Here is a 12,192-nt window from a genome sequence, read left to right as displayed (position 1 = left end):
TCTCCGCCTGTGCCAGCACGCCCGAGCAGCCAACCTCCTCCTTCTCCGCCTCGCCAGCAAGGGCGGAAGAGACCCGCCGCCGCTCCGGCTTCTCTGGCACGTCGTAGTCCTTCTCCTCCGCCTCATAAGCAAGGAAAGAAGACAGTCACAGTCGCTCCATCTGCTCTGCCGGCGTCTAGCAGTACAGCCAGAGGCGGGAGGCAATACAGATTCGGTCCTTCTCTGAAGACTCCAGAGAAGTTACCATACGAGAGGACCCTGGAGGAGAACGCGAAGATCACGCGAGCCGAAGTGACAAACTTCTTTGAAGGGGTGAAAGCAAAGAAACATCCACCTCCGGAGGAGAAGGTAGATCCGGTGAAAGCGAAGCGCACTCTGGCTGCCCTGAAAAAACCAGCAAAGTCTCCACCGAAAGGCAACTATGATCGCATTATTGCAAAGAAATTTGTCGAAGCGGAGCGGTCGGGAAGTACTGTCAGTGATCAAAGGATAAAAGAACGACGAGCTGGGAAAAAAATTTCCCAGCTCGGCGAACAAGTGAACCAATCGTGCCCCCCGATCAAGGTGTCTAGCGACATCATCGCTAATGATCCGAGGATGGTGCCCGGTTATAGCAATCTTGGAGATTACCTGCCCGACGATGTACATTATGATTTCTTGGAGGTGGAGGAACACAAATACGAGTACGGGAAGCCTCTCGTCAAAGATGAAAGATCTCTAACAACGATGATGCGAAGATTCCATGATTGGTACATGTAAACTTGCAGAGAGTCTGGGGGGATGAATACTTTGACGCTGAGAGTTAGAGAGGAGCATGACCTCGTTGGAATTGAACTGTTGAATGTTCCATTTGAGGAGTTCTTCCAGTTTTTCGATCAAAAGGCCCTCGATAAAGCAACGATCACTTGCTACTATCTGTAAGTAGTACTACTTCTGTCATTAAGTCTCTCTATATAGGCCAGCTCTTTCATTGCATGTATTTATAATTATCCTCACTATATTATGCAGATTGAAGATCGCCGAATTGAAGAAAAGACAAATCGGTGATATTGGGTTCATTAACACAAATCTCATAGATGCAACTGAGGTTAAATATCGTGCCGAAGATACCGAGGCCAACTTGCTACGATCATTGGTAATAAATGAAAACAAAGATATAATACTCTTTCCTTACAACTTCAAGTGAGTGTTATTGTCTTGTGCATATTCGGTTTCCCTTATTAGTCCAGGTTATAGTAATAAATGAACATCATCAGCCAATAAGATTTCAAAAAATAGCAAAGGTGAGGGGATCGTTGGGTCAGAGCAATTTCCGGCTATAGAAGAATAGCATGGACGATGCGAGGAAGACGGTCTGGCGATTACGACGGCGAGCTTCTCCGGGTTGAGTAGTTGTAGGAGCGGCCACCCTCGCTCTTCCCGGTGATGGGTACGGCCAAGATTGACACGGGAGGGGGGAGGGGGCAGCGGCTATGGTGAGAAGCCAGAGCTGCAGGTGAAGAGAGGGAGCGGCGGCGAGGAAGGAGGAAGGAGTCGGAGAGGCGGCGCGGGCTGGAAAGAGGGAGTGCAGGGAGGGGGTTTCTGCGGAAGAACCTGACCTGCGGCTTGACGGTGAGGAGGGGCGCACCGATATATCTTGATAGTGGCGGCGTGTGAGAGTAGGGGATGGTGGTCAGCGATGCAAGGCTCGGGGGCCGAAGTGCGCACCGAACCAGCCCCCGTCACCGTGTTCCCTTCCCCCAGACGGGCACGCGGCGGATCTGGTCGATTCCCCCATGGTCGTCGCCTCGCATGCTTGTTCTTCTCCTCCCGACGCTCACCAGATCTGCCGACGCTGAGATCGACTGTGTTGGCATGCGGAAAGAGACGAGGTTACGTGCGTGGGGAGAACACGAGGGGCTGGCCAATCAGGAAGGACAAAACACGTGAATTCTCTCTCTCTCTCTCTCTCTCTCTCTCACACACACACACACATGCGCGCGCGCACACACACACACACACAAAGACACGTGTTCACTGCACGCACAATGTACCTCTCTCGCCATTCGCTGCACCGCACAATGCCCTCTGCCAATGTGAACATAGTGAGAGGGTACCCTTGCATTCGGCCATATTGTGTTTGATTCTAGTATAGCTAGCTGACTCAAACATGCCTAATAAATTGACAGAACAAAACTTTCTCCTTGGTTTGCAAAACTTGCCTTCTATATCTTGCATTTTTTTCCAAGTCCTAGTATTTATCAATTTTATTGGTCATATGTCTCCTCCGGCGGGCCCTATCCAATCTCGTGCATAGACATGCTTTTTTTTCCTTTTGCGAGGGAGAGACATGCTTGTCCATGTTGAAAACTTGTCCCACTTGCGTGTCAACTAATCTGGTGGTCGTTGCCATCTAAAGTTGCAGCTTTAGCACCATAGCCTCCTTGATGATGTTCCTTTAAAGTAAGATGCACCACCGTGTTATCTCTGCAGTACTTGTTTGAGCATATGATGTGCAATGATGTGCAATGCATCAACATGCATGCGTGTAACATTAACTAATGTCATTTTGCCAATATATTTGACACATATTTTTCTGGAAAGTATACATCACTATATCTTTATCCTGACTCAGTTGTACATTGTCATTGTGATCGATGTATCTTGATCCTGGCCCTGACACACAAGGAGCCACAATATCTTGATCCTGACTCACGTCCTGTACATGTTGACTATACGAGCAGATTTCTTATTAAATTAATTCAGGTATAAATCATGAGCATAGCGCTGACATCACTAAGCACATACTGATTTCTAACCAGATAATCATGTACTAGGCAGACAGTAGAAACATTTACGCAAATAGCTAGTACTGCACCCACACGAAAATAAACGGGAACAGGAATAAACGTGTTAAGCCATGGCGACAGCGGTCTCCTCGGCGGCTTCTCGTCAGCGAATCAATCGGCTTCGGTGGTGGTGGACATGGTGATGACGAAGGTGACACGGACGTAGACGAAGTAGAGGAACAGATCTTGCAAAAAAGAAGAAGTAGAGGAACGGTGGCGAGCACTCCCGCCTCCCCTCCCTTCGTTGCCGTCGGGCTACGCCCGGGGCCTGACGGTGATGGCAGGGGACTCCCTCTCTTTCGCGTCTTAGGGGTGGTGTGGGGCCCCTACACATGTGGAGGCGCGTCCGATCCTGCAGAGTGTGGCGATGGGTGTGGCGACGACGGTGGTGGCCGGCCCTGCCTCGGGTGACGGCGGCTGCAGGCGCGTCGGGCAGCCCGGTCACGCGCGGCGTGCGGCGACTGGCTTGGTTCAGGCGGTGGCGTGAGGCCGTCGGCAGCGGCGCGCCATCTGGCTTCGGATTGACGATGGCATGGAGGGCCTAGTGGACTGCTCGACGGCACCTCCGATCAGATCTGTTCTAGCCGGTGCAGCCGGCGGTGGGGGTCATCTCCTCCATTGGAGTTGGTCGACAGCGGCGGCTGGCTATCTTGTGATGGTGCGCCATCTGGCTATGGATCGACGATGGCATGGAGGACCTGGTAGACTGCTCGGCGGCACCTTCGGTCAGATCTGTTCTGCCTGGTGCAGCCAGCAGTGGTGGTTATCTCCTCCGGCGGAGGTAGTCGCACTAGTAGAAAACAGGGCTTTGGTTGAGGCCTGGCCAGCCCATTAGTCCCGGTTCGGTCATGAACCGGGACCAATGGAGGCATGCGTCCCAGTTCGTGAGCCCAGGGGGCCGGCCGGGCCTCGTGGGGCATTGGTCGCGGTTCGTCTGGACCCATTTGTCCCGGTTCCAGACACGAACTGGGACCAATGGTCCTTGCTCCTAGCCCACAACCACTGGTCCCGGTTCGTGGCTCGAACCAGGACAGAAGGGGGGCCTTTAGTCCCGGTTCCAGCCACGAATCGGGACCAATGGGGTGCCTATATATACCCCATCGTCGGCGAGTAGAGAACTTCACACTGCTCTGTTTTTTCTGACTGGTGAGGGAAGAGCTTTGTGGTGCTCTAGCTCACCTCCTATGCACATGAGGTGTTCGATGAAATGCCCGAGCCACACTAGTTAAGATTTCTCCTCTCGAAGCTCGACCTCCAAGCTCCATTTTCCTCAAGATTTGTCTAGGTTTAGCGGTCCGTCACGTCCCGTCCCCGTCTTCACCGCCGTCGATCGCCCGCGCCGATATCGTCGCCGGCACCACCATGGTGAGCCTCTTGTTCTTATCTTCTTTCCGAAAGAAAAAAATTCTTACTTGTATGATTAGATAAATACTTGTCTAATTTTCTTAATTTGCTTATTGCTTGTTATTATATAGTGCGATGGTTTTGATATCCGCCCTGTTGGGGATATAACTATTGAGTATAAACCGCCTTGGAGGGGCCTGTTTATGCCCATAGTGATTCACCCGTATTGAAGCCCATGAAGACATGAAGGATGGCGCTTTACGAAGGAAACTTAATAGTAAGGCCCAAGGCCCAGAGATGGGTTAGGGCCCATAGATGTAATCCGCCGTAAAGTGTATGACTTGTATTGTATGTTAGGAAAGAGTAGATACCGAGCCGGACACGATTATGAGCCGGTCGGGAATCTGTAAACCGACTGGGCGTCAACCTCTATATATAAAGGGACGACCCGACGGCGGTTTAGGGACAAGAAACAACAGATCGAGAGCCAGGTCAAGCATATTCGCTCCCTGGTCATCGAAACCCTAGCAATACCACCTCAACTGGATTAGGCTTTTACCTTCACCGCAAGGGGCTGAACCAGTATAAAATCCTCGTGTCCTTTGCCCTGATTAACCCCTTTAAGCTAACCTTGTTGTGATGGCTCCACGCCTAAGTCCTCACACTAGGACATCTGCCGTGACAATTCCACGACAGTTGGCGCCCACCGTGGGGCCAGCACACGGTGGTTTCGAGTTCTTAAAGGGCAGCTTTGAAGGGATCAAGGGGTACGCTGTGGGCCGGATGACTAAGAGTCGTCGCGGCAAGCTCTACATCGATGACGCAGGCTGGGGCCCTGACGCCGGCTCCATTGAGTACGGGTATCGGGTCCCCTTTGGTGGAATTCATGTCTTCATTGGCAAGATCGGCGAACCAGGCACTGAGCCGGACATCTGCACCGACATCATCGAGACTGCTCAACGTGCGAGACCCGCCCGGGTTCAGCCTGCCATGAAGCGTGCCTTGATGGGATTTATCCATGGGGCGGAATCTAAGGATAGATCGGTATCTACTGGTGAGACCGTCGTTTACTCCGATGGCGAGTCATCTACTGGAGAAACCGAGTCGTTGTACCAACTACAAGACGACCATCTTGGGGGCTATTCCGATGGTGACAGTATTCCGGATCCCTACAAGCCGCCGATCTGAGTCGCAATCTTCATGGCCGGTACACAGCCAGGGTAGAATTCCTCAACTGCGGCAGCGTTGATTTCCGGATCAGCGGTGACAATGGCGGCTGGGGCAGGTGGCCCTGCGCACCTGTCGGCTCAAGTCTTGTCCGGTTTACTTGACGCTTTAGCAACGCTGATGACGGCCGAGGTTAGCGCGGCAAACCGGGACGAGCATAATGCGGAAGTCGCCAAGGTGAGAGACCAGATAACTCAAGCCAAGGAAGACCTGGCAACCGAGGATGTGAGGATGGCCATGATGCGGGCCAAGTTGGAGGCTCAGGCGCAGCGGATTCAATCAGAGTCCTTCCGGCTTATGCTAGATCAAAACGCATCGAATGATGTCATGAGGAGAAGGCATCAGACCCACCTACCTTCGGTTTACAAGGCGAGAAACCTCTTCAACACGCCCGGAGCAGGGACCAGTAACCAGCCAGTGGTAAACCGGACTGAAACACCAGGAACAAGGGCGCCGGTTCAACCGCACATGATGGACCCGCCTTGTCAAGACAATAACCCGCCGCAGCATGTGCCGACGCCGACGGGTCATTATTCTAACCCCTTGGATAACATGGTTGCCGCCTCTTCAGATTGGCGACTCTCTCCCAGTGGAAGGCGAGTCCCCAATAGCGGTTGAGACGCGGCGGGCTAGAGAGCTCCTTCAGACAGCCTTGGCTCAGCAGTAGGCTTATTCGTACAACGGTGAGAGGATTCATTCCACTCCTCGCCCAAGCCGGAGTTACAGTAGACATATTGATGAGCCGGCCGTGTCAAGCAGTGCGCGGAATCGTAATCCGCCTCGTGGCCATAACCGAGTAGGCGGTGGTGCCGATGCTCAGAACGTGGTGGACCAAGGTAGAGCACGATGAGAGGCCGAGCTGATGGTGCAGTACATGGCCCATCAACCTTCTCCGGTTCGTCCGACGACTTCGGTCGAGACAGGTGTAACTTTCAGGACTTTGGGTGTGCCGTGTTTGGCCCCGGCTTTGCGTAACGTACGGTTGCCCAAGGATTTCAAAGGTCCCCGTAAGGTGCCCAACTACACTGCCGATTTACCTCCTGAAGCATGGATTGAGAGTTATGAGATGGCAATGGAACTGTTGGATGTTGATGAGGCTGCATGCGCTAAATACATCACCATGATGTTGGAAGGGACGACTCATACTTGGTTAAAGGGATTACCGGCTAACTCCGTTGGGTCATGGGCCGAGTTAAAAGCCCGGTTTATCCAGAATTTCAAGGACACGTGCAAGCAGCCCATGTCAATTGTGGATTTGGCCTCCTGTGTCCAGGAAGAAGGTGAGTCGACAACCCATTGGGTGCACCGGGTTTCAACGATCCTGCACTCATCGGACCGGATCAATGCCGATTCAGCAGTCTTGACGTTGGAGAAAAATTTCCGTTTTACGCCCCTCAAGCAGAAATTAGGGTGGCTAAAACGCCACTGCAATGACATGGGGACGCTCATGGCGGCTCTGGTAAAATACGCTGACTCTGATGGTACCAAGGACCCTGTGTTTGACGATGAAAAGACAGGAAAGGGAAAGAAGAGCAGCAGCACCAGAGGGTACCAGCATAACCCGGTGGTGAATCAAGGAGGTAATGGTAAGCACAAAGCTGATAATAGTTTGGACTTTGTGGCAAATACCAATGCACATAATAATGGCCAGGGTCGTAAGAGTAGACTGCCCCCACAGACCGGAGGATCAGGCATTAATCTTGAGCATCTGTTGAATCAGCCCTGCCCAAGGCATGGTACGCGACAAAGACCATCTACTCATCTCTAGAAGGATTGTTTCATTATGAAGGAGTTCAAAAATTCAAATCTTTTTCAAGGCAACCATGGACCGGGTGGCGGTTCAGGATCCGGTTCTCAGGGTCCGGGTTACGGTGGTGGCGGTTCAAGCTCTGGGTTCCAAGGTCATCAAGGTCATCAAGGCAATCAGGGTGGCTACCATCAACAGTCAGGTCAGGGGAATCAACAACAGCAGTCTGGGTATCAGAGTAACCTGAAATAGTTGAATAGTGGGCAGTACCACGTCTTCACCACAAGTTTGTGCAAGTGGGATCAAAAGGTTCATAAAAGGGCAGTAAACTCCATTGAACCGGCAGTGCCTCGTTACTTGCGCTGGTCTGAGAAGCCCATTGTGTGGAGTCGAGAGGATCATCTGCCCCGGGTTGATAATCCGGGTCATCTGGCATTGGTGGTTGCACCTCAGGTTGGAGGGTATAAGTTCACTAAGGTGCTCATGGACGGAGGGAGCAGTGATACGTCTCCGTCGTATCTATAATTTTTGATTGTTCCATGCCAATATTCTACAACTTTCATATATTTTTGGCAACTTTTTATACTATTTTTGGGGACTAACATATTGATCCAGTGCCCAGTGCCAGTTCCTGTTTGTTGCATGTTTTTGTTTCGCAGAATATCCATATCAAACGGAGTCCAAACAGGATAAAAACGGACGAAGAATATTTTTGGAATATTTGGAGAATTCCGGAAGAAAAATCCACGCGAGACGTTGCACGAGGGAGGCACGAGGTAGGGGGGCGCGCCCCACCCCCGTGGGCGCGCCCCTGACCCTCCTGGGCTCCCCGTAAGGTGGTTGATGCCCTTCTTCGGCCACAAGAAAGCTAATTTTTGGGGGAAAATCATGGCGAAGGTTTCAGTCCAATCGGAGCTACGGATCTCCATATATATATATATATATATATATATATATATATATATATATATATATATATATATATACGAAACGGTGAAAGGGCAGCATAAGAGAACGCAGAAACAGAGAGAGACAGAGAGACAGATCCAATCTCGGAGGGGCTCTCGCCCCTCCCATGCCATGGAGACCATGGACCAGAGGGGAAACCCTTCTCCCATCTAGGGAGGAGGTCAAGGAAGAAGAAGAAGGAGGGGGACTCTCTCCCCCTCGCTTCCGGTGGCGCCGGAGTGCCACCGGGGGCCATCATCATCACTGCAATCTTCACCAACAACTTCACCGCCATCAGCACCAACTCTTCCCCCCTCTATGCAGCCGTGTAACCCCTCTTTTACCCGCTGTAATCTCTACTTAAACATCGTGCTCAACGCTATATATTATTTTCCCAATGATGTATGGCTATCCTATGATGTGTGAGTAGATCCATTTTGTCCTATGGGTTATTTGAAGATCATGATTGGTTTGAGTTGCATGTTTTATTATTGGTGCTGTCCTATGGTGCTCTCCGTATCGTGCAAGCGTGAGGGATTCCCACTATAAGGTTTGCAATATGTTCATGATTTCCTTATGGTGGGTGGCGTGAGTGACAGAAGCATAGACCCAAGTAAGTAGGTTGTTTGCGTATGGGATAAAGAGGACTTGATACTTTAATGCTATGGTTGGGTTTTACCTTAATGATCTTTAGTAGTTGCAGATGCTTGCTAGAGTTCCAATCATAAGTGCATATGATCCAAGTAGATAAAGTATGTTAGCTTATGCCCCTCCCTCAAATAAAATTGCAATAATGATTACCGGTCTAGTTATCGATTGCCTAGGGACAAATAACTTTCTCGTAACAAAAAGCTCTTTACTAAAACTAACTTAGTTGTGTCTTTATCTAAACAGCCCCTACTTTTTATTTACTTGCTCTTTATTATCTTGCAAACCTATCCAAAAACACCTACAAAGTACTTCTAGTTTCATACTTGTTCTAGGTAAAGCGAACGTCCAGCGTGCGTACAGTTGTATCGGTGGTTGATAGAACTTGAGGGAATATTTGTTCTACCTTTAGCTCCTCGTTGGGTTCGACACTCTTACTTATTTAAAACTATTGCGATCCCTATACTTGTGGGTTATCAAGATCTTTTTCTGGCGCCGTTGTCGGGGAGTTCTAGCATGGGGTGAATATTCTCGTGTGTGCTTGTTTGCTTTATCACTAAGTAATTTTTATTTGTTGTTCTAAGTTGTTTTCTATCTTTAGTTATGGGTAGGAAATGCAAAATATCAAAAAAATAGTTGTACCTGCTACACCAATGGTTGAAGTTCCACTGAAAATCTATCACACTCCTGAAGCTTTTTACCTGGATCATCTTCGATCCCTATGTGCTCGTGCTAAAACCCCAACTAGCTTAGTTGAGGTCAAATCTTTAGATGAGCATGCTTGTTATGTGTGACACCACTTATCTCAAAAAGGGAAACTTTTATTGGATCAAATTCATCGTTTGCAATGCTATGCTTGGAATTTATGTGAAATTTATGATTTTACTTGTTGTTCTGAAGACCCTAAGAAACACCTTCCCAAGCAATGTGAGTTTAGCGATAATGGAATCGTATCTTCGTATGCTAAGGGTGTTTATAATTACTATGATGTTCAACAAATTGAAGAATTTGTTGCTTTTAAGGGTGCTTATGAAATTGCTTCTTTGATTGAAAAGTATGATGCTACTCTTTACAAATCTGAAAATTTTCCCATACTTAAATATTGTTATGATAATTATGCTTCTAATGCCTATGTTAAACCATATATTGAGGACTCCTCCGCTGTCCAAGAAGAGCCTAATATTTTGCAGGAGTCTATGGAAGAAGGAATTGATGAAACTGTGGGCTCATTGGATGAAAAAGATGATGAGGAGAGCGAAGAACAAAAGGGGGAATAGTGGATTGATCACCCGTGCCCACCTTCTAATGAGAGTAACTCTTCAACTCATACATTGTTTAATTTCCTTTCGTGCTTACTGAAGGATGATTGCTATGATGATTGTTATGATCCCGTTGATTCTTTTGAAATATCCCTTTTTGATGATGCTTGCTATGCTTGTGGCCAAGATGCCAATATGAATTATGCTTATGGATATGAACTTGCTATAGTTCCTTATGTTAAACATGAAATTGTTGCTATTTCACCCACACATGATAGTCCCATTATCTTTTTGAATTCTCCAAACTACACTATATCGGAGAAGTTTGTGCTTATTAAGGATTATATTGCTGGGTTGACTTTTACTACTACACATGATGATTTTGATAGATATAATATGCATGTGCTTTCTGCTCCTACTTGCAATTATTATGAGAGAGGAACTACATCTCTGCCTCTTTATGTTTCCAACACGATAAAATTGCAAGAAAATGTTTATACTATGCATTGGCCTTTACTATGTGTGCATGAATTGTTATTTTATGACATGCCGATGCATAGGAAGAGAGTTAGACTTCGTCTTTGCTTGATATATGTTTCTTTGTGCTCACTACTAAATAACAAATCATTGTTAATTAAAATTGGCTTTGATATACCTTGGTATCCGGGTGGATGCACTACTTGAGCACTATATGCCTAGCTTAATGGCTTTAAAGAAAGCGCTGCCAGGGAGACAACCCGGAAGTTTTAGAGAGTCATTTATTTCTGTTGAGTGCTTTTATAAAGTTTAAAACAAAAAAATAAAGAGGGGGACCTAAATCTTTTTCAAAAAGGAAAGTGAAAGTGACAGAGACAAGCATTGTTGAAGTGGGAGCTAGCCTTGAACTTTGTTCACGCTCACAGAAAATTTGTGAATCTTGATTACAGAAACTTTTCAACAGAAAAAATTATCCCCTTGTACAATTCCATTGTATTATAAAAATAATGTTCCAAGGTTTGCCTTTAGGATGTTTACTTTGCTTGTTGGTTTGTACGGTGCAGGACAGAAACTTTGGCTGTAGTGCGCGATTTTACATTTTTTACTGGAACGTCAAATGGTTCTGATTCTTTTTGCACTCTCTTTATGTACAAATGTTTTTATTTTAATTAATTTTGTAATAATTTTTCAAGTATCGTAAGTATGGCGAATGTTCAGATTATTACAGACTGTTCTGTTTTAGACAGATTCTGTTTTTGATGCATAGTTTGCTTGTTTTGATGAAACTATCGATTTATATCAGTGGATTAAGCCATGAAAAAGTTATATTACAGTAGCTAAAATGCCAAAACAAAATATGAATTGGTTTTCAACAATACTTAGAGTAGTGATTTGCTTTATTATACTAACGGATCTTACCGAGTTTTTCTGTTGAAGTTTCGTGTGGATGAAGTGTTCGATGATCGAGAAGGTCTCGATGTGAGAAGAAGGAAGAGAGGCAAGATCTCAAGCTTGGGGATGCCTGAGGAACCCCAAGTAAATATTCAAGGAGACTCAAGTGTCTAAACTTGGGGATGCCCCGGAAGGCATCCCCTCTTTCTTCAACAAGTATCGGTATGTTTTCGGATTCGTTTTGTTCATGCGATATGTGCAAATCTTGGAGCATCTTTTGCATTTAGTTTTCACTTTTATTTTATGCACCATGCTGGTATGAGGTATTCCTTGGTTGATTTATATAATTGTCATTGCACTTCACTTATATTCTTTGAGTATGGCTTTATAGAATGCTTCATGTGCTTCACTTATATCATTTGAAGTTTGGATTGCCTGTTTCTCTTCACTTAGACAACCGCCATTTGTAGAATGCTGTTTTGCTTCACTTATATTTGTTAGAGCGTGGGCATATATTTTGTAGAAAGAATTAAACTCTCTTGCTTCACTTATATCTATTTAGAGAGATGACAGGAATTGGTCATTCACATGGTTAGTCATAAAATCCTACATAAAACTTGTAGATCACTGAATATGATATGTTTGATTCCTTGCAATAGTTTTGCGATATAAAGATGGTGATATTAGAGTCATGCTAGTGGGTAGTTGTGGATTAGTAGAAATACTTGTGTTGAGGTTTGTGATTCCCATAGCATGCACGTATGGTGAACTGTTATGTAACGAAGTCGGAGCATGATTTATTTATTGATTGTCTTCCTTATGA

Source organism: Triticum aestivum, chromosome 7A (genome assembly GCF_018294505.1).
Source record: "Triticum aestivum cultivar Chinese Spring chromosome 7A, IWGSC CS RefSeq v2.1, whole genome shotgun sequence".
Taxonomy (NCBI): Eukaryota; Viridiplantae; Streptophyta; class Magnoliopsida; order Poales; family Poaceae; genus Triticum; species Triticum aestivum.
This window is presented reverse-complemented; position numbering follows the sequence as displayed.